The sequence below is a fragment of the Pseudophryne corroboree genome, chromosome 2, assembly GCF_028390025.1.
Source record: "Pseudophryne corroboree isolate aPseCor3 chromosome 2, aPseCor3.hap2, whole genome shotgun sequence".
Taxonomy (NCBI): Eukaryota; Metazoa; Chordata; class Amphibia; order Anura; family Myobatrachidae; genus Pseudophryne; species Pseudophryne corroboree.
Window position 1 is genome coordinate 253085401 of NC_086445.1, and position 21790 is coordinate 253107190.

The following is a 21790-nucleotide window of genomic DNA, read 5'->3' on the forward strand; positions in this document are numbered from 1 at the left end:
TGTGGTGGATGAGTGTCCTCACTGACCCCAATGCATTCCTTTGCCTCACACTGGGAATCCTTTGCTACAATTTGTACCTAGAGAGCAGCTATCACAAGTATCAATGTCCTCTCTTATACAAACTCCTAACGAACAGACGCTGCTGTGTGAATTCCATGCGGATCCACTACAGTATTAAACAGTATTAGAAGATGAAGAGTTGAAAAAGGTTCTATGGACTTCTAAAGTGTAAAGTGTGCTTAGGGCCTAATTCAGGCCCGGTCTGAAGCCCTTTGGGGAGTGTGCACACACCCAGTGAAGCAGCCCTGAAATGCTTTTGCATCTCACTGGGCGATTGTCTCTGCCTGATTAACAGGCAGAGGTGGTCGCGGGGCGGGAGTAGGCGTGCCAATGGTGTTAGAACGCTGTTGGTGGGGAGCGGTCCGGACAACACAGACCATGTCCAGACCGTTGCGGGAGCGAGAAGGGCGGCTGCATGACATCACACGCAGCCACTGCAACTCGGATTGCAGCGGGAAGCCGCCTGCCAGCGGGTGTGAAAGAATCACCGCCGTGCAATGCTTTCGCACCTGTGTAGGAAGTGGGGGAGGAGGGGGGGGGGCTAACATGCGGGGCGGATTAGCCCTGTGCTGGGTGTCCCCACACGTCGGAGAAACTGATCGTAGATGTGCTAAATTTATCACATCTACGATCAGGTCTGAATCACCCCGTTAGTTAAAGTTGCACAAGGGCACGCAACCTACAGGTTAAGCCAACTGATGGTGGGAAATCAATGCCCCTTAGGAAACCTTCTCACCTACAATTTTGGCACCTTGCTACCACAATAGTGATGGCTGTGATATTAATGCATGAGGGATTGCTCTTATGGGTCATAACTGGATTTCTTTTGATATTTTTAACAACCCTTTCCATTGCCTTTAAAATACAGTGTATTTGCACGCGAACGCGCATCAATCTGGGATGTAGGGCAGTGGAAAAGCAAACTACTAGAGTCCGGGCAGAGAACTGGGACTTTGCTGCGCTGATAGACCCAGCAATTTCCAGCATCCGCAGTGGAAAATAAGAATTTACTTACCGATAATTCTATTTCTCATAGTCCGTAGTGGATGCTGGGGACTCCGTAAGGACCATGGGGAATAGCGGCTCCGCAGGAGACTGGGCTCCGCAGGAGACTGGGCACATCTAAAGAAAGCTTTAGGACTATCTGGTGTGCACTGGCTCCTCCCCCCATGACCCTCCTCCAAGCCTCAGTTAGGATACTGTGCCCGGACGAGCGTACACAATAAGGAAGGATTTTGAATCCCGGGTAAGACTCATACCAGCCACACCAATCACACCGTATAACCTGTGATCTGAACCCAGTTAACAGCATGATAACAGAGGAGCCTCTGAAAGATGGCTCACAACAATAATAACCCGATTTTTGTAACAATAACTATGTACAAGTATTGCAGACAATCCGCACTTGGGATGGGCGCCCAGCATCCACTACGGACTATGAGAAATAGAATTATCGGTAAGTAAATTCTTATTTTCTCTAACGTCCTAAGTGGATGCTGGGGACTCCGTAAGGACCATGGGGATTATACCAAAGCTCCCAAACGGGCGGGAGAGTGCGGATGACTCTGCAGCACCAAATGAGAGAACTCCAGGTCCTCCTCAGCCAGGATATCAATTTTGTAGAATTTTACAAACGTATTTGCTCCTGACCAAGTAGCTGCTCGGCAAAGTTGTAAAGCCGAGACCCCTCGGGCAGCCGCCCAAGATGAGCCCACCTTCCTTGTGGAGTGGGCATTTACAGATTTTTGGCTGTGGCAGGCCTGCCACAGAATGTGCAAGCTGAATTGTACTACAAATCCAACGAGCAATAGTCTGCTTAGAAGCAGGAGCACCCAGCTTGTTGGGTGCACACAGGATAAACAGCGAGTCAGATTTCCTGACTCCAGCCGTCCTGGAAACATATATTTTCAGGGCACTGACAACGTCTAGCAACTTGGAGGCCTCCAAGTCCCTAGTAGCCGCAGGCACCACCAATAGGTTGGTTCAGGTGAGACGCTGAAACCACCTTGGGGAGAAACTGAGGACGAGTCCTCAATTCCGCCCTGTCCGAATGGAAAATCAGATAAGGGCTTTTTCAGGATAAAGCCGCCAATTCTGACACGCGCCTGGCCCAGGCCAGGGCCAACAGCTTGACCACTTTCCATGTGAGATATTTTAACTCCACAGATTTAAGTGTTTCAAACCAATGTGACTTTTGGAACCCAAAACTACATTGAGATCCCAAAGTGCCACTGGAGGCACAAAAGGAGGCTGTATATGCAGTACCCCTTTTACAAACGTCTGAACTTCAGGGACTGAAGCTAGTTCTTTTTCGGAAGAAAATTGACAGGGCCGAAATTTGAACCTTAATGGACCCCAATTTCAGGCCCATAGACACTCCTGTTTGCAGGAAATGTAGGAATCGACCCAGTTGAATTTCCTCCGTCGGGCCTTATGGCCTCGCACCACGCAACATATTTTCGCCAATTGCGGTGATAATGTTTTTGCGGTTACATCCTTCCTGGCTTTGATCAGGATAGGGATGACTTCATCCGGAATGCCTTTTTTCCTTCAGGATCCGGCGTTCAACCGCCATGCCGTCAAACGCAGCCGCGGTAAGTCTTGGAACAGACAGGGTCCTTGCTGGAGCAGGTCCCTTCTTAGAGGTAGAGGCCACGGATCCTCCGTGAGCATCTCTTGAAGTTCCGGTTACCAAGTCCTTCTTGGCCAATCCGGAACCACGAATATAGTGCTTACTCCTCTCCATCTTATCAATCTCAGTACCTTGGGTATGAGAGGCAGAGGAGGGAACACCTACCCTGACTGGTACACCCACGGTGTTACCAGAGCGTCTACAGCTTATTGCCTGAGGGTCCCTGGACCTGGCGCAATACCTGTCGAGTTTTTAATCATGTGGAAGACTTCTGGGTGAAGTCACCACTCTCCCGGGTGGAGGTCATGCTGAGTAAGTCTGCTTCCCAGTTGTCCACTCCCGGAATGAATACTGCTGACAGTGCTATCACATGATTTTCCGCCCAGCGAAGAATCCTTGCAGCTTCTGCCATTGCCCTCCTGCTTCTTGTGCCACCCTGTCTGTTTACGTGGGTGACTGCCGTGATGTTGTCCGACTGGATCAACACCGGCTGACCTTGAAGCAGAGGTCTTGCTAAGCTTAGAGCATTGTAAATGTCCCTTAGCTTCAGGATATTTATGTGAAGTGATGTCTCCAGGCTTGACCATAAGCCCTGGATATTCCTTCCCTGTGTGACTGCTCCCCAGCCTCGCAGGCTGGCATCCGTGGTCACCAGGACCCAGTCCTGAATGCCTAATCTGCGGCCCTCTAGAAGATGAGCACTCTGCAACCACCACAGGAGGGACACCCTTGTCCTTGGTGACAGGGTTATCCGCTGATGCATCTGAAGATGCGATCCGGACCATTTGTCCAGCAGGTCCCACTGGAAAGTTCTTGCGTGGAATCTGCCGAATGGGATTGCATCGTAGGAAGCCACCATTTTACCCAGAACCCTTGTGCATTGATGCACTGAGACTTGGCTCGGTTTTAGGAGGTTCCTGACTAGCTCGGATAACTCCCTGGCTTTCTCCTCCGGGAGAAACACCTTTTTCTGGACTGTGTCCAGGATCATCCCTAGGAACAGAAGACACGTCGTCGGAACCAGGTGCGATTTTGGAATATTGAGAATCCAATCGTGCTGCCGCAACACTACCTGAGATAGTGCTACACCGACCTCCAACTGTTCCCTGGATCTTACCCTTATCAGGGAATTGTCGAAGGAAGGGATAACTAAAATTCACTTCCTTCGAAGGAATATCATCATTTCGGCCATTACCTTGGTAAAGACCCGGGGTGCCGTGTACCATCCATACGGCAGCGTCTGAACTGATAGTGACAGTTCTGTACCATAAACCTGAGGTACCCTTGGTGAGAAGGGTAAATTTTGACATGAAGGTAAGCATCCTTGATGTCCCGAGACATCATGTAGTCCCCTTCTTCCAGGTTCGCAATCACTGCTCTGAGTGACTCAATCTTGAATTTGAACCTCTGTACGTAAGTGTTCAAAGATTTTAGATTTAGAATCGGTCTCACCGAGCCGTCCGGCTTCGGTACCACAACAGTGTGGAATAATACCCCGTTCCCTGTTGCAGGAGGGGTATCTTGATTATCACCTGCTGGGAATACAGCTTGTGAATGGCTTCCAAAACGGTCTCCCTGTCAGAAGGAGACATCGGTAAAGCCGACTTTAGGAAACGGCGAGGGGGAGACGTCTCGAATTCTAATTTGTACCCCTGAGATATCACCTGAAGGATCCAGGGGTCTACTTGCGAGTGAGCCCACTGCGCGCTGAAATTCATTGAGACGGGCCCCCCACCGTGCCTGATTCTGCTTGTAAAGCCCCAGCGTATACTGAGGGCTTGGCAGAGGCGGGAGAGGGTTTCTGTTCCTGGGAACTGGCTGATTTCTGCAGCCTATTTCCTCTCCCTCTGTCACGGGGCAGAAATGAGGAACCTTTTGCCCGCTTGTCCACGAAAAGACTGCGCCTGATAATACGGCGTCTTCTCATGTTGAGAGGCGACCTGGGGTACAAACGTGGAATTCCCAGCTGTTGCCGTGGCCACCAGGTCTGAAAGACCGACCCCAAATAACTCCTCCCTTAATAAAGCAATACTTCCAAATGCCGTTTGGAATACGCATCACCTGACCACTGACGTGTCCATAACCCTCTACTGGTAGAAATGGACAACGCGCTTAGACTTGATGCCAGTCGGCAAATATTCCGCTGTGCATCACGCATATATAAAAATGCATCTTTTAAATGCTCTATAGGCAAAAATATACTGTCCCTATCTAGGGTATCAATATTTTCAGTCAGGGAATCCGACCACGCCAACCCAGCACTGCACATCCAGGCTGAGGCGATTGCTGGTCGCAGTATAACACCAGTATGTGTGTAAATACCTTTTAGGATACCCTCCTGCTTTCTATCAGCAGGATCCTTAAGGGCGGCCATCTCAGGCGAAGGTAGAGCCCTTACAAGCGTGTGAGCGCTTTATCCCCCCTAGGGGGTGTTTCCCAACGCACCCTAACCTCTGGCGGGAAAGGATATAATGCCAATAACATTTTAGAAATTATCCGTTGTTATCGGGGGAAACCCACGCATCATCACACACCTCATTTAATTTCTCAGATTCAGGAAAACTACAGGTAGTTTTTCCTCACCGAACATAATACCCCTTTTTGGTGGTACTCGTATTATCAGAAATGTGTAAAACATTTTTCATTGCCTCAATCATGTAACGTGTGGCCCTACTGGAAGTCACATTCGTCTCTTCACCGTCGACACTGGAGTCAGTATCCGTGTCGGCGTCTATATCTGCCATCTGAGGTAACGGGCGCTTTAGAGCCCCTGACGGCCTATGAGACGTCTGGACAGGCACAAGCTGAGTAGCCGGCTGTCTCATGTCAACCACTGTCTTTTATACAGAGCTGACACTGTCACGTAATTCCTTCCAACAGTTCATCCACTCAGGTGTCGACCCCCTAGGGGGTGACATCACTATTACAGGCAATCTGCTCCGTCTCCACATCATTTTTCTCCTCATACATGTCGACACAAAAGTACCGACATACAGCACACACACAGGGAATGCTCTGATAGAGGACAGGACCCCACTAGCCCTTTGGGGAGACAGAGGGAGAGTTTGCCAGCACACACCAGAGCGCTATATATATACAGGGATAACCTTATATAAGTGTTTTTCCCCTTATAGCTGCTGTATAGTTAATACTGCGCCTAATTAGTGCCCCCCTCTCTTTTTTTAACCCTTTCTGTAGTGTAGTGACTGCAGGGGAGAGACAGGGAGCTTCCCTCCAACGGAGCTGTGAGGGAAAATGGCGCCAGTGTGCTGAGGAGATAGGCTCCGCCCCTTTTTCGCGGACTTTTCTCCTGCTTTTTTATGGATTCTGGCAGGGGTTAAATGCATCCATATAGCCCAGGAGCTATATGTGATGCATTTTTTTGCCATCCAAGGTGTTTTTATTGCGTCTCAGGGCGCCCCCCCCCCAGCGCCCTGCACCCTCAGTGACCGAAGTGTGAAGTGTGCTGAGAGCAATGGCGCACAGCTGCAGTGCTGTGCGCTACCTTGTTGAAGACAGGACGTCTTCTGCCGCCGATTTTCCGGACCTCTTCTGCCTTCTGGCTCTGTAAGGGGGCCGGCGGCGCGGCTCTGGGACCCATCCAAGCTGGGCCTGTGATCGTCCCTCTGGAGCTAATGTCCAGTAGCCTAAGAAGCCCAATCCACTCTGCACGCAGGTGAGTTCGCTTCTTCTCCCCTTAGTCCCTCGATGCAGTGAGCCTGTTGCCAGCAGGTCTCACTGAAAATAAAAAACCTAATCTAAAACTTTCACTAAGAAGCTCAGGAGAGCCCCTAGTGTGCACCCTTCTCGTTCGGGCACAGAGATCTAACTGAGGCTTGGAGGAGGGTCATGGGGGGAGGAGCCAGTGCACACCAGATAGTCCTAAAGCTTTCTTTAGATGTGCCCAGTCTCCTGCGGAGCCCAGTCTCCTGCGGAGCCGCTATTCCCCATGGTCCTTACGGAGTCCCCAGCATCCACTTAGGACGTTAGAGAAAAGGGGTATAAACTTGATTTGTGTGTCAGTTGAACATAATAATGGTTTGTTCACGTAAGCTGGGTACACACAAAGATATGTCGTCTGATCTCTATTCTGCGCATATCGGGTAGTATGTATGCCTAATATGCACGTGTCCTCAGGTGCTAGCAGGTTGGATGTGCTGCACATCAAACCTGACAATATCGCTAGCAACAAAATGTATGCTAATGAAGGACCGAATAGTGATCGTTCTTTTGTTGGCCCAAAATATCATCATGTTAATGAACATGTTGGCTGGGTACACATTGCTCGGCTCAGGGTGAAGAACACAAACCCAAGACCTCTTTTGTGGGGGGAAACTGTCGCAATTGGTTCCAATGTAATTTTGGAGCTGCAATTTTATTTATGTAAATAAGGCAACCTCGCCTTCCAATTACACAATAGATTACCTTTCGTTAACGTGGCAGAGGAATCGGGTTTTCAAAGGCAGTGAAACTCCTCTCTTCGTTGTCATACAAACTTATGGATATATGGAATACTACAGTTGAACTAAATTACTGCTGATAATATCTGCTATATCTGAGGACTGTTCTCTCCTTGCAATACATTTTACACACTGATTTTTCCATAGAACATATATTTATATTGTAAACATGTATCCTTACAACTTAAGGATAAACGGTAATGGTATTGGGTTTAATTAGTATAGTGGAATGTTTTTTGTTTGGAGGATAAGCATGGCGATATCCGTTTATATGAATATTCTACTAGCAGGTTAACAGTGTGTGAGGTTAATATGGCCTTCGGTGAAATTTACTGTATTTTACTTGTTGTCATCACTATACATTTATCAATGCATTCTTGTGGGAGCTCTCCCTTTTCCTCCTACTTCTTGTGTGTCATTATTTGACTCCACACAAGTCAGTCAATTAACGGATAGCTGTGTACAATGGCAAATATCGGGGCAATTGCCCGTTTTGCTGATGCCTGAGTTGGGTAAAATCAAAGTGTAAAAATTCCTCGATTCACTGATTCCGGCGAAAATAATATCTGGATTGGAGAGTCGGATGTCCACCAATCGTATCAGTCGAACAGGGAATTGCAGCTCACATGTATGGTGCGCATAAGTTAAGAAAAATAAATAAGTGCAGTTTAAGTTTATAGTTTTAAAAGTGTAAGGGGTATATGCAATTCCAGGTGAATTGCGGCACTTTTTCGGACGTTTTTAAATTGGACCGTCGAATTCCGGCCGGCGGGTGCCGGAATTCGACATATTCAATAAAAAACGGATTCGACAGTCCCGCTGTCGAAAAACGGACCAATTGACGGATATTGAATCGACTTTTCAGACAGTACAAAAAACGGTGTAAAAACCCCGGAAAAAAAATTCTGTGGGGTCCCCCCTCCTAAGCATAAACAGCCTCGGGCTCTTTGAGCCGGTCCTGGTTGCCAAAATACGGGGAAAAAAAATGACAGGGGATCCCCCGTATTTTAACAACCAGCACCGGGCTCTGCGCCCAGCACCGGTCTATTTTTTGTACCAGCACCGGGCTCCACTAGATGGACAGATAATGCCACAGCCGGGGGGACACTTTTATACCGCTCCCTGCGGCCGTGGCATTAAATACCCAACTAGTCACCCCTGGCCGGGGTACCCTGAAGGAGTGGGGACCCCTTCAATCAAGGGGTCCCCCCCCCAGCCACCCAAGGGCCAGGTGTGAAGCCCGAGGCTGTCCCCCCCATCCAAGGGCTGCGGATGGGGGGCTGATAGCCTTGAGTAAAATGAAAGAATATTGGGGGTAATTCCAAGTTGATCGCAGCAGGATTTTTGATAGCAATTGGGCAAAACCATGTGCACTACAGGGGAGGCAGATATAACATGTGCAGAGAGAGTTAGATTTGGGTGGTGTGTGTTCAATCTGCAATCTAATTTGCAGTGTAAAAATAAAGCAGCCAGTATTTACCCTGCACAGAAATAATATAACCCACCCAAATCTAACTCTTTCTGCACATGTTATATCTGCCTCCCCTGCAGTGCACATGGTTTTGCCCAACTGCTATCAAAAATCCTGCTGCGATCAACTTGGAATTACCCCCATTGTTTTTTTGCAGAAGAATTACAAGTCCCAATAAACCTCCCCCGCAAGCTGGTACTTGGAGAACCACAAGTACCAGCATGCGGGGGAAAAACGGGCCCGCTGGTACCTGTGGGTAACCTCACCGCTGACCGCAAAGTTCCCACCATTGAATATAATGGAGGAGCTGTGCGATGCGCTTTTGTCACCTCAGACAAGCACAGGCAATCAGGAGATTGCCTGAAGGGACCCTCTGTGATAGGAGTCACAGGGGGTGTCAGCATTTGGGGAAAGGGGTCCTATGTGTAAACTGGGACCCCTTTCAGTCCGTGTGGATCGGGTAAATGCGTTTTTTTTATTTTGCCAAGTACGTGGATTACAAATATCACTGGATACTGGATTTAGGAGAGTATAATTTTATTTTCAGGTACACCCCGTGGATTCTACTTGGACAAGTGGACCGAACGTCGTGTCAACATAGGTAAGTATGTGTGTGTGTCGACATGTAAGTAATAAAGTTGTACTTTCAAGGTGTGCGTGTCCTGTTTTTATTTGGGTATATTTTTTGCAGTAGAACTACAGGTACCAGCGGGCCCGTTTCCCCCCGCATGCTGGTACTTGTGGTTCTCCAAGTACCAGCTTGCGGGGGAGGCTTGCTGGGACTTGTAGTTCTGCAAAAAACAATATTCTTTCATTTTACTCAAGGCTATCAGCCCCCATCCGCAGCCCTTGGATGGGGGGGGGGGGGGGGGTGGGGGGGGGACGACAGCCTCGGGCTTCACCCCTGGCCCTTGGGTGGCTGGGGGGGGGGACCCCTTGATTGAAGGGGTCCCCACTCCTCCAGGGTACCCCGGCCAGGGGTGACTAGTTGGGTATTTAATGCCACGGCCGCAGGGAGCGGTATAAAAGTGTCCCCCGGCTGTGGCATTATCTGTCCAGCTAGTGAAGCCCGGTGCTGGTACAAAAAATACGGGGGACCCCTACTCTTTTTGTCCCCCGTATTTTTTGCACCAGGACCAGGCGCAGAGCCCGGTGCTGGTTGTTAAAATACGGGTGATCCCCGGTCATTTCCCCCCCCGTATTTTGGCAACCAGGACCGGCTCAAAGAGCCCGAGGCTGGTTATGCTTAGGAGGGGGGACCCCACGCATTTTTTTTCCTTATTTTAACCCATTCCCACCCCTTCCCACTAAAAACCATGCTCTCTCTATTTTAGTCATTTAAAAAAAAAAAAAAAAAACTTTAAAAAAATAAAATACTTGTGTCCCTCTAATAGACAAACCAAGTACATAATCCCTTCTAATATAAATAGATATGCTATTAGCAATAAAAAAAAAACACCAAAAAAAAAATGTTTTACAATTTTTTTATTAGATTCCGCCAGCAAAGTGAGGCGGAAGGAAATTGACGATATTACTGTCGAAAAGCACTAAAGTCGAATCCACATTCTTCAATTGAATATACTTTTGTCGAATTGCCGCATTTTTACCACTGCAGACATGTCGAATTTTCAAAATGTCGAATTGCAAAAAGTCGAATCTGAAAAGTCAGTTTTTTTGACGGAAATTACTGTATTGCATTGTCGATTTTTTTTTGTGTCGAAAATGACCCGTTTTTCGACATTTTCGGGAATTCGACCGCAATTGCATATACCCATAAATCTCTCCTGTTGAGTAATAATATTGCATACACCCAAAATACTCTATGGTGCTGCTACAGTGGTTCAAAGTGACCCATGAGATAAACCACTAATAGGGTGCAAACCTATATTTACATAACCGTACAGGAAGCAATTTATACAGTGTACAGAACTCCACTTGTCTCCAACTATTCTTTCACATTTAACAAACTGTTACATTTCAATTCACCCTAATGTTGCAGGTTTTGCTTTAATTGATCTTCATAAAAATAGGACTTAATACTTCAACGTTTGATTATATAAAAGGATATATAAATATAAGAGAACAACCAGAATGAGCAGATATAATCTCTTAAAGAGTGTTGGCGTTAAAGACATAATGGATTTGCAATGACCTGAACTGAAACAAAAGCTGCAACAAGTTTTGGTTCAGGTCAAAGACTGATATGAGTAAATAGAAGAATGTTTTCTGCTGGGCTGTCTGCCTGGAGCAGGTCACAATGCCCACACGATAACTCACCACAGTACTGGATTCACAATGTAATGAACCACTGATTAAACAGTAAATAAAGCTACAGATGCGTCCTCATACACTATTGCTGCAGTCATACCAAAAAGCCCATCTCTGTGCTCCAAGTATTGAGAGACTCGAAAGCGGCGTCTTATTTGCAGACTTGTGCATCTTAGTCACACAAGTATGCCCTCTATGGCGCCCAGTATAGAGGAGCAGGGCGTTGGGCATGGTGTGTGAGCCTTAAAGTGGGGTGTCCGTGAGTGCTTAGGAGATGCACAAGGAGACGGCGCTGGGGAGAGGCACAGGGGGACGGTGCTGGGGAGAGGCACAGGGGGATGGCGCTGGGGAGAAGCACAGGGGGATGGCGATGGGAAGAGGCACAGGGGGGATTGGGCTGGAGAGACACATGGGAATGGCGCTGGGGAGAGGCACAGGGGGATGGCGCTGGGGAGAGGCAAAGGGGGGATTGGGCTGGAGAGACACATGGGAATGGCGCTGGGGAGAGGCACAGGGGGATGGCGCTGGGGAGAGGCACAGGGGGATGGCGCTGGGGAGAGGCAAAGGGGGGGATTGGGCTGGAGAGACACATGGGAATGGCGCTGGGGCAGGCACACGGGATGGCGCTGGTGAGATGCACAAGGGGATGGCCCTGGATAGACGTTCAGGAGGATGGGGATAGATAGACATACAATGGGATGATGCTGAATACACAGGAGGATGGCACTGGGGAGACGCACGGATGGCGTGGCGCTAGAGACATGCATGGGGTATGGCGCTGGGGAGACACACAGGGATGGTGCTGTGGAGATGCTCAGGCGGATATATAGATCTCTATCTGTATGAATGTGCGTATGTATGTGTGTATATGTATGTTTGTGAGTGAGTGAGTGAGTGAGTGTATGTATGTATGTATGTATGTATGTATGACTTTCCAATCCTTGACAGAACTTGACATACAGTGTTGCATTTCCAACTGCAGTTGAGTACCAGTTACTACGCTCCTCTATCGCCAATAGGTTTACATCTTCATATGCAGTAGCCACTGCCTGTCTACTGACAAATGTACACACACTGTGGCTTGTTGTTCTAAACAGTCCCTCTCAGCGCACCAGGTCCCGGGTGACTCAGCCGAGCATCTTTTATGCTCAAAAGGTGTACCATATTCACACAAATAAAACTGTATACGAAGTGCTGCGATGTATCAGCCGTGGCTTTTTCTCACACCAAGTTCCATTGTGCTTCATCTGCGACTTTGTACGTTTGTAAAACTAGTTCCTGTGAGGTTCAAGTCACAGCTCATCGTCTGTTGTATACTTTGCGTGATATTGTGTCTTGCAATGCTACACATAATGGAGCGGCACCGTTGCACTCTTGCCGTATTGAGACATGTTGCATGGAGACACATCTGTACTTGATGGATGCAGCAGGCTTTCATTTTCAAAAGATTACGTGTCTCATACAAGTATTTCAATATGGAGACTCCCTGAATAACATGAAAATGGCACATTTGATACAATTTATTTCAAATTTGTATTGGTTAATCCAAAAGAAAAAAATCATGGCTGCTATGTGAAGTGACCCTAGAAAGGAAAAATTAAATCCGCTTGAAGGTTATATATATTAAAAAAAAAAAAAAATTATACACACACATATATTTTATATATTTATACACACACACACAAAATGGCTTAGAGTCCACAAGATCTGCCTCTGTTACATCACAAAGGTCACTCTGACCTATCTGACATGAAATTGTAAAAGTTATGTGACCAATCAAGTTTGTACATCAGTGAATGTGGATTTTTTTTTTAGATGACCTAAATAGTTTTAGGTAATAAGGGGAAAACAATTCTTATGAGTCCTACACATTGGCAAATATGAACGAGAAAGTTCATATCGTTCTGTGTGTAGTCACCAACGATTAACGCTCGTTAATCGTTGGTGCCCCGTCGCTTTTGCATGCAGGCCAATATGAACGATTAGCGTGCAGTGCTATGGAGCCAGGGGGAGTGAAGAAACTTCATTCTCCCCAGTCGCCCGTCGGCCATATCCGTATGTGTGTAGGGCCCATAAGTGTTCAACTGGATTCACCGAATGAATCCCTGCGGCTATATACCACACTTTTACACTGGGTGATTTTGAGGTGAAAGCAGCTCACTTTTGGTGTGTTGAGCTGCTTTCAGTTCAAAGCCGCCCAATGTGTTGCCCAAACGATGAGCGCTGATGCGCGCTCCTGCTTCATCGCTGGCAGCCGCCGTTCATCTACTGCTATTACTAGAAGATGAACGGCGGGGTGAGCGGCTTTCCATAGCGTTCCCGCTGGGCAGGGGGGAAAAGCGCTCAGCCCAGCGATGTCAGCGATCATCGCTGTTCATACACGCTGGCAAAAACGCCCAGTGTGTATGGACCTACAGAAGACCGGACACGCAGATGTTTCTCCGCAGACCTGCATACAAAAATCCACAAGAGTGGTCAGCGAGGGTGGGCGGGGGGTTGTTAAGACAAGATGCCGTTGGAGAAGATTCCATGCCACTGCAGCGGCAACTTGCCCCCCCCCCCCCCCCCCCCCCCCTTGCAGCAAATTGAATCGATCCATATTTCCGAATCCCAAAACAAATGTGCACTGTATTAAGATGGGAAAGGAAAAATTATTGCTATGTCCTCTTCACTACAACAGAGATGTAATGAAACAGGTTCCCACACTGCGCGCCAGATCTGATTGGTAAATCAAATTCATTTTTATAAAGACACCTATTCTCTGAATTATTACAAGCCTGATCAGCAGTCACAGTCTATGTGATTAGCACACTGGTTGTAGTGGGCCGGTATACAGGGGTAAGACATGCCACCACTTCACACTGCTTTAACGGACTCAAATGCTGCACCTAACCAAGATGTGCGTCAATGCACAAGTGAGACACCCATGTCTTAGCAACAGATCTGTAGGGATCCAAACCAATGTTCATATAGTCCAATGGTTCATAAAGCAAGGAAATTGGCTTCACACTTCAGCGACGTCCGGCTGTCTGATTTGTTGGGGCTTATGCCGGATGCCTGATAAATCTATTTCGTCATAAAGTGGATAGTAACAACTGCAATTATTGATCATTTTGTACCATCATGCTTCGGACTGTAAAGGCACACTTCTTGGGATACAGGATACTTCTGCTATAGTACAGACAAAACAGACTGACCATGAGCAATATCAATGTGACATCTGAGATGGTGTCTCAGAAGTAAAAAAATAAATACAAAAAAAAAATATCACTATTCCTACTAAAATCCCATGAGCAGAAATTCGGATGCCTGACATCGAGGTAGGAGGAAACCCTCCGCATTCCACATGTGAACACATAAGAGGAGACTCGGGGGCATAAGAAAAGGACCACGATCCATCAGGAGTCTTACTCCAGGCCCACCCAAGGACAGTAATGCACCAGCAACCCCTGAACCTGCCATGAAACAGACACAATGGCCCTCATTCCGAGTTGTTCGCTCGGTAAAAATCTTCGCATCGCAGCGATTTTCCGCATAATGCGCATGCGCAATGTCCGCACTGCGACTGCGTCAAGTAAATTTGCTATGCAGTTAGGATTTTTACTCACGGCTTTTTCATCGTTCTGGCGATCGTAATGTGATTGACAGGAAATGGGTGTTACTGGGCGGAAACAGGCCATTTTATGGGCGTGTGGGAAAAAACGCTACCGTTTCCGGAAAAAACGCAGGAGTGGCCGGAGAAACGGAGGAGTGTCTGGGCGAACGCTGGGTGTGTTTGTGACGTCAAACCAGGAACGACAAGCACTGAAATGATCGCAGATGCCGAGTAAGTCTGGAGCTACTCAGAAACTGCTACGAGGTGTGTAATCGCAATATTGCGAATACATCGTTCGCAATTTTAAGATGCTAAGATTCACTCCCAGTAGGCGGCAGCTTAGCATGAGCAAATCTGCTAAAATTCACTTGCGAGCGAACAACTCGGAATGAGGGCCAATGTAAGGAAGAATGCACTTTTTGTACAGTACAATTACAACCAATCTTAAGTAAAAGGTAAAGAATAATGATTTTTTTTTTAAAAAAAGGGGGGATGGGGGGTGGGGGGACCTTTGCCCATTCACTTACATTTTAAAACACTGCAATTTCTAAGTTTCTACTTCAACCACTGAGCATATAGATTAAGGACAGGAACAGTGGTTGACATTACTATTTCATAGCATGGACTAAGATTATCTGCAATGAGTTTAGTATGCCTGGTTCTTGTTAAATTCATCTAAGTGTTGCAGTGTCTTCCAACTTTAATAGGGAAGTTAGGTTGTAAGCTCAAACAGGATTTACATGAATGGTATAATGGTTAGCAGCACTGCCTCTCAGCCATGAGGTCAAGTGCCGAATTCCTAACAAAGGCATTATCTGTGCGGGATTTGTATGTTCTCTCCGTGTTTGTGGGTTTCCTCTGGGTGCTCCAGTTTTCTCTAATGCTCCAAACACAAAAACGCTGGTCAGTTAATACCCCTTTTACACTCTCACAGTCGGGTCACTCCCAGGATGCATTCCCGGGACTGACCCCTTTCACACTGATCTCGGGATATCCCTGCAACATGCACTATAACCATACGGCATGCAGCAACACCGTATATATGTTCAGTGTCATATACAGCCCACATGCCTACAGCTACCCCTCACAGTGGCCAGAGCTCCCAGGGATGTGGCGTACAGGGCTGCCAGGGATGAGGTACCGGGGATGCGGCATATGAGGCATCGAAGACATGCCCAGCAGCGCCGCACGGAGACAATGAAGGGGAGGCTGCTGCGTGCACAGGGCAGGTCCCCCCTCCCGCTAGCGGCAGGCACCGAGTACTCCCTCCGGCTGCCCCCCACCACTGTTCCCAGCTAACCCCACGGCTGGCAGATACCGGGCACCCGGGGGCACACGTCCCGGACACTCGGCACGTACAGCCCGGGGTAATGCAGCATATCGCACCCCGCCCCTGGAGCCCCCCCACCTGCCGCACACGGTTTACACTAGAACGGGGACTAGGAGCTAAATCGCCGGGCCTTGCCGCATCGTATCCCCGGAGCCTGCGATGGGAGAGCTTGGCGCAGGCAGCCGGGCTGCTGACAATGGGTGACAAGCCCAAGAAAGCTCCAATCCGAGGGCTTTTAACAGTCCCGGGTAGTGAATCCCGGGACGGGCCCTTTCACACTACACAGCTTCCCGGGACGGTCCCGGATTCAACCCAGGTCAAGACCTGGCTTGAAATCCCGGGATGCTCGTCCGGGAAATTGTCCCTGTACCCTATTACACTGAGAAAAATCCCGAGATGATGCGCGTTCATGTGCAATATCCCGGGATTTTTTTGCGAGTGTAAAAGGGGTATAACTGGATTCTGTCAAATATGACCCGTAATGTGTACGAGTATCCATGCAATAGGAAATATACGTTATGGTAAGAACTTACCGTTGATAACTGTATTTCTCCTAAGTCCACAGGATAACAATGGGATATTGTGAAGCGACAGGGGATTTGCACCAATCGGTCAAAGCTTTTCCGGCCTCCCAGCATGCAACGGGCCCGTCCATATATCCCCGCCTCCTTGCTCAGGCAAATCAGTTGTATTCCAAAGCTCAAGGCAGGCGCATCATAGAGAGCCCTAATCTGGCGATAAGAACACACATGCACACCCTTCCGCGCAAGAAGGAAGAGGTTAGTGAGTAAAAGGATCCTCAAATCTGGTGCGTAGGGGTGGGATACCTGTGGACTTAGGAGAAATACCATTATCAACGGTAAGTTCTTACCATAATGTATATATCTCCGGCAGGGTCCACAGGTTAGCCACAGGATAACAAAGGGATTTCCCAAAGCAATTTAGTGGTGGGGACGCTCCTGATTGGATAGGAGAATCCTTCGCCCGAATTCAGCGTCATGAGAGGCAAAAGGTATCCAAGGCATAATGTCTAATGAATGTGTTAATGGAAGACCATGTGGCTGCCTTACATATCTGTTCTGCTGAAGCACCACGTTGTGCTGCCCATGATGGACCTACCTTACGAGTAGAGTGAGCAAAGACATTAGCCGGAACAGGGAGATCAGCCTGAGAATATGCTTCTGAAATAGTCATCCGAAGCCATCTTGCCAGTGTCTGCTTATCAGCAGGACATCCTCTCTTGTGAAATCCGTATAGAATCTGTCTTTCTGATGGCACTGGTACGATCCACGTAGATCCTTAATGCACGGACCACGTCCAGCAATGCATCTTCCGCAGAAAGGCCTGGTACCTAGAAAGCCGGGACTACAATTTTTTCATTAAGGTGGAATTTAGACACCACCTTCGGAAGATACCCAGATCTAGTTCTGAGAACTGCTTTATCTGGATATAAACTCAGAAATGGAGAACATAATAATGCCCTTAAATCTGATACTCTTCTAGCTGACGCCATAGCCAGCAGAAAGAGAACTTTAGCTGTCAACCATTTAAGATCCACTTTATTAAGTGGTTCAAATGGGACAACTTGAAGTGCTTTCAGGACTAGACTTAAGTCCCAAAGCACTGTAGGAGGAACAAAAGGAGGTTGAATACGCAGCATTCCCTGGAAACAAGTACGCACATCCTGTAAATTGGCAATTTTCTTTTGGAACCATACAGTCAATGCCGACACTTGCACTCTCAAGGAAGCGAGAAAAAGAAAAGGAGATTTTTTTTGCTGCGCCAATGTGTCTCAATTATCTTAATGAAATTTAAACAAAGCTGATGTCTTAGAAATGAGATCACAAATGTCAGAAGTGTGTGCGCCTCTATAAGGAGTAGTGTGTTACTCCTGTACTGATGAACTGGAAAAGAAATGGGTGAAAAATAGAAGCGCTCAGCACTAACTGACCCTGTGATCCAGGATTAATTCACAACCAAAGTGTCCAAAGGGATTTTTGATATATTAAAAAATATTTATTAAGATACAATAAAAATTGCACAATACCCCAGATATATATCTAACATAAAAACCCTTATCCTCACTGAAGTTCTGTATCAAATAATATTCTACATTCACATCAGTTGCAAGTGTCAGCTAGATGACTAGCAGCAATTAAATTGTAACAATTGTTGCAGTAAAGTTACCAGGCTGTTTGTTTGACACTATTGAATGTTCAGTCAAACACAATTGCTAGATGTCAGATTAAATATGAATATGGAATACAATCATAGGCTCTATATTCAAGAGCTGTATTCTGAAACGTCTCAAAGTTCCAGGAGCCGATATAGGTGATAATGAATGGTTAGATTACCTCTCCGATAAAGCTGAGTGGTCCCGAGCGTCCTCGGGTGAGCCCAGAAAGCCCAGATTGAAATGCAGAGTTGAAAGTGTTAGCCGTGCTGGCCGGGGTCCCACTATTTAGCCTGTTATCCCTGGGCGTGCACCGCCCGTTGCAGTCTATAGGGAGAGACAGGTGTGCGGCTGCTATGATGGAAAACCCGCTGCAGGAATCAAATACTTGGTGGGACGCCTCAATCTCCCTGGACTGGCACCGTCCGTTGGAAATGTAGGGGAGAGAGGCTGCTGGTTATCCACTGACGCTGTACGGAGCTAGGAGTTCGGCTGTGTCCTGTCCTGGCACCTGCACTGTTTGCTCCCGTAGAAGGTATACTGGAGCCGTGCGGAGAGTCTCAGAGGTTACAATCAGTCAGTGAGGAATAAGGGGGAGGAGTCCTGACGCGTTTCGTCACGTGACCCGTGACTTTTTCAAAGATGACTCCAATAGCTGTGTGCACTCTATTTAAGGTGTTCATAATAAACTACCCACATGTTTTTTCAATTCAATCAACACAATCAGTAATTTACCTTTTACAAGGCAATCCCTTCAAGACACCTTTGGTTGTTTATACACTAATTATAGCACTAATTATAACAACGGTTAGGTGGAGGCTCTCTCTCTCCATGATGACTGTTTATAAGTACCTATTACAAAGGCACTGCATAAGACAGTGTTAGACAATGGCGGAGTTAAATTATAAATAGAAAAGAAATAAATATAAAAAATATATAATAATGTGCTAACACAATAAAAATAAGCATGATTGCATAATAATAATTAAAATAATTCAATTTGTTATTATTTTTTATTTATTTTTTATTGCTATTTTTTATTTTTTATTTATTTTTTATTTTTAATATGGCAGCTATCAACAGAAATCCACTGCATGGATTCAATGTGAAATATATTAAATAAGAATACATTGGCATAATGAAAATAAAAATATAAAAAAATATATATATATATATAAATAAGTAAAAATAAAAATCAAGATCAAGGAAGCGACCTTCAAACCTTTATCCATTCCTGCCTGAAGGAATGCTAAGACCCTGGAAACTCTGAAAGCCTTAGGGTCCATTTTCCGTTCACTGCACCAATGAATATAGATTTGCCATATTCGGTGATAAATGCGAGCTGAGGAAGGTTTCCTTGCTCTGAGCTTAGTTTGAATTATCTGTTGTGAGAATCCTCTTGACTTCAGGATAGAGGTTTCAAGAGCCATGCCGTCAAAGACAGTCGATCCAGACGTCTGTGATAACAAGGACCCTGCATCAGTAGATCTGGACGTTGAGGGAGCAGAAGTGGAACATCCATCGACATCATCTGCAGATCTGTGTACCAATGTCTTCTGGGCCAAGCCGGAGCCATTAGTATCACAGCACCTTTCCTTTATCTTTCTCACCACCCTGGGTAATAGGGTGATTGGAGGAAACACATAAGCCAGATTAAAGTCCCATCTCACCGACAGGGCACCCACAAAGATCGCTCTAGGATCCTTTGTTCTTGCCCCGTATGCGAGCACTTTGTTGTTCAGACGGGACAACATGAGATCTATCTTTGGCAACCCCCACTTCTCTACTAGAGTCTGGAAGACCTCCGGGTGTAGAGCCCATTCGCTTGCCTGAATGGCATGTCGACTGAGAAAGTCCGCTTCCCAGTTTAGGACTCCCGGAACGAACACTGCGGACAAGGCTGGATGATGAAGTTCTGCCCACTTTAGTATGCAACTTGCCTCCATCGCTTTTCGGCTGCGAGTTCCTCCCTGATGGTTGAGGTACGCTACTGCCATTGCATTGTCCGAGAGGATCTGGACTGGTTTTCCCTGAAGAATGTCCTTTGCCTGAATCAGTGCCACGTATATGGCCTGAAGTTCCAATATGTTTATTGGCAGGCAATTTTCTTTGCCTGCCCCTGAAAACACAACATTCCTGACACTGCTCCCCAGCCCTGAAGACTGGCATCTGTCGTCAGAATTTCCCAAAGGGGTCTACCCTTGTCCAGATGGGATGTCTGTAGCCACCAGGCTAATGACCTGCTTACTTCTATTTTAAGAGACAGGGTCTGTGTTTTTATCATCTGACGCAACCCATTCCATTTGGCAAGAATCCGACGCTGCAGAGGCCTTGAGTGGAATTGTGCATACTCCACCATGTCGAACGTTGATACCATCAAACCCATCACCCGCATTGCTGCATGAATGGATAACTTTTGACTGTGTAACAAGTCCTGAATCCTTGACTGGACCTTGGATATCTTGTTCAGAGATAAACTTACTCTCTGAAGACCTGAATCCAGTACCGCCCCCAAGCGAGTCATCCGTTGTGACGAAACCAGAGACTATTTTGCCCAATTTATGAGCCAACCGTGGTTCTGCAGACATGTTATTGTCTGTCGTAGATGACATAAGAGCAACTCCTGCGTCTGTGCCAGGATTAAAAGATCGTCGAGGTATGGAAAATTCTTATCCCCTGCTGGCGGAGATAAGCTGCCATTACCACCATAATCTTGGTAAATACTCTGGGAGCTGTGGCTAACCCAAAAAGGTAGGGCCTGAAACTGAAAATGCTGCTGGAGGATAGCGAACCTGAGATAGCACGGATGGTACAGTGCTATAGGAACATGTAGGTAAGCATCCTGTATATCCAGGGATACCATATAATCCCCTGGTTCCATGGCCAAAATGATGGAACGTAACGTCTCCATGTGAAACAGAGGTACCCAAATGTATTTGTTCAGTACTATGAGATTGAGAATGGGCCGAAAAGATCCATTTGGCTTCTGAACTAAAAACAGGTTGGAGTAAAACCCCTGTCCTCGTTGAGCAGGAGGAACTGGAATGACTACTCCTGAGTGAAGCAATTTCTGAACTGCCTCTAACAAAGCCCTGTCCGTCGTCTCTACCCGAGACGGGCTGGTACAAAAAAACCTTTGAGGAGGGTACTTCTTGAAGGCAAAAGCATAACTTAGAGATACCACTTCCTGCACTCAGGCATCCGTTGTAGACTGCTGCCAGATCTGTGTAAACTAAAAAAGTCGGCCTCTCACCCTGGGGTCCCCCAGGTGGAGGCCTGCACCATCAGGCTGATGGTTTATCATCTGTCTTCCCAACCGGTCCTCTGATAGCCCAATGCTTTTTAGTTTTACCAGACTTGTTGTATTGGGCCTGCTTGCCCTCATTTTTTGCTTTAGCTTTTCCTCGATACCGAAAGGGCCGAAAAGCCGGAACTTTAGGTTTGAAATTGTATGTCTAATATGTCTAACATTTTGCTATCCCTAATGCACACTGAGTGAGAAATAACACAATATAATAATAAGATAATACAGAGATCTAAGCTGCAAGTTGCAACTAAGATCTCTGTATTATCTGATTATAGGGGGTCATTACTAGTTGATCGCTCGCTAGCAGTTATTAGCAGCCGTGCAAACGCGTAGTCGCCACTCACGTGGGAGTGTATTTTCGCTTTGCACACGTGTGAACGCCTGTGCAGCACAGTACCTGCAAACACATTTTGTGCAAAACAAGACCAGGCCTGTAGTTACTTATCCTGGCGATGATTGCTGCGACGAGTTACGCGGTAATGACGTCAGATACC

At 46.9% G+C, this 21790-nt stretch overlaps 1 protein-coding gene across 4 annotated transcripts in view; it reads right to left on the reverse strand.

Moving 5' to 3' along the window:
• SPATS2 (spermatogenesis associated serine rich 2) overlaps nucleotides 1-21790 on the reverse strand; it is a 206994-nt gene that overhangs the window by 62799 nt on the left and 122405 nt on the right. The window lies entirely within an intron of this gene.